A 1815-nucleotide genomic window follows, 5' to 3' on the forward strand; every position below is an offset into this window, starting at 1 on the left:
TCTTGGTAATCATCCCATTTTGTATATATGGACATGAGTTTGAGCAAACTCTGGGAGATATTGAAAGACAGGCAGGCCTGGTGTGTTGTAATCCATGGGGTCTCAAGTTTGGACATGACCTATCAACTGAACAACAACATTTTATGTAAATCAAATCATTATATTGTACATTTTAACATGTAAAATTATATTTGCAAGTTATTTCTCAATAAAGTTGGGGAAATAGGTACATAATATATACAATAAATGCATACATATTTATTTACACATATGAGCATTTATTTAGAGATATATAATCATAAAAATTTTGTGTATATATGCACTTTATTATATGTGCTTCTGTACTTATATAATAGATGGGATATTTGCTTATGTGTATTTATACCATACATACGAAATGTACATAAGCACACATAATGTACTTAATATATTCTTCAGAAAAAGGATCGAGTTTTTTACAGGAAATTGGATAGGCACTACAGAAACACAGGTTTCTGCCATGAATCCTTTCAGACGTGTTAAAGGTAGTAGCTGTTTCGGCCTCCTTCTTAGGGGTAGTCAGAAAGAAGGGATGATTGAAGTCTGGGGTATCAGAAATGTCCTGAATCTTACTTTGTTTTGGCTCTTTTCTTTTTTCATTCAGAAATTCTTTCCTTGGAACTTTCCGTTAGTGTCTGCTTTGAAACAATAATAGCTACACTCAGGGGAGAAGTTGCTTTAATGTCTTTTGCTGAAGTTGGAGCACGTTTGTGTTTGCTTTCAGTTAACAAGATCCTACTGTATGCACTACTGTACCAGCACCAAAGCAACAGGGTAAATTCATCATCTTGGTTTCACTTTTATAGGCCTGGAACACAGCACTTGCTTATGAATGAAGATATACACTTAGAAGGCAATTTCCCCTTTTATGTCAATGATTTGATGCTTTGTTTTATATACATTTAAAATATTTATACAGTCCTGATAAGCTTTTAAAAATAGATACAAATACAGGAAATTTCTGTGTCCTCCTAAATTGAGAAGCTATAGGATTTATGTTACTTAACAAAATTCTGATTTAAAATGTATTTTCTATAAAATAACAGCATTTCTTTACTTGACTGTTTTTAATAAAAATAAATAAGGCTTATAAAAGTCTTTCAAATTAGTGTAACAAATTCTTCTGACTTCTAGTTTTGAGATGCCAATTGTTTTATTTCTTTACTTCCATGATTATGAAAATCCTATTGAAATGAACAAGTGAATGCTAAAACATTTAAAAAGATTATTAATGTCCATTGTTTGTAAACATGTGAGTATATGTTGCTTGAAAAGAATGTTAGTGGAAATGTAAATGTAAATTATGTCCACTAAAAAAAAATTAAAGATATGTGTAAAAATTAAAGGATAATCAAAATATGGAAATATGTTTTTCCAAGATGTTTACATATAAGTACTCACAATAATTTAAAAAATTTTATGCAGATGAAAATGCTCAGATTGATCAAATAATCTATACCTTAAATGTGCATTAATTTGCTTTAAAAGTACAACAAATGAAGATGATAATAAATGTCAGCCATTTAAATATTTTATGTCCTCAGTTAAATAAGAACTTAAATGTATGTGCTGCATATGCATGTGTGTTTCTATGTCTGAAGATACATGACAGAACTAACTTGTTTTAGCAGCTTGAGGGACAAATTATAGAGTAGGCTTATAAGAAATTTTAAACTTCTAAACTTATTTTCAACAAATATAACTATATTACTTTTATTTGGAGCTAACTGCTTCCATTTTAAAATAGATATATAAATCATTTAGTATTGTTAGATA

The sequence above is a fragment of the Odocoileus virginianus genome, chromosome 19, assembly GCF_023699985.2.
Source record: "Odocoileus virginianus isolate 20LAN1187 ecotype Illinois chromosome 19, Ovbor_1.2, whole genome shotgun sequence".
NCBI lineage: Eukaryota > Metazoa > Chordata > Mammalia > Artiodactyla > Cervidae > Odocoileus > Odocoileus virginianus.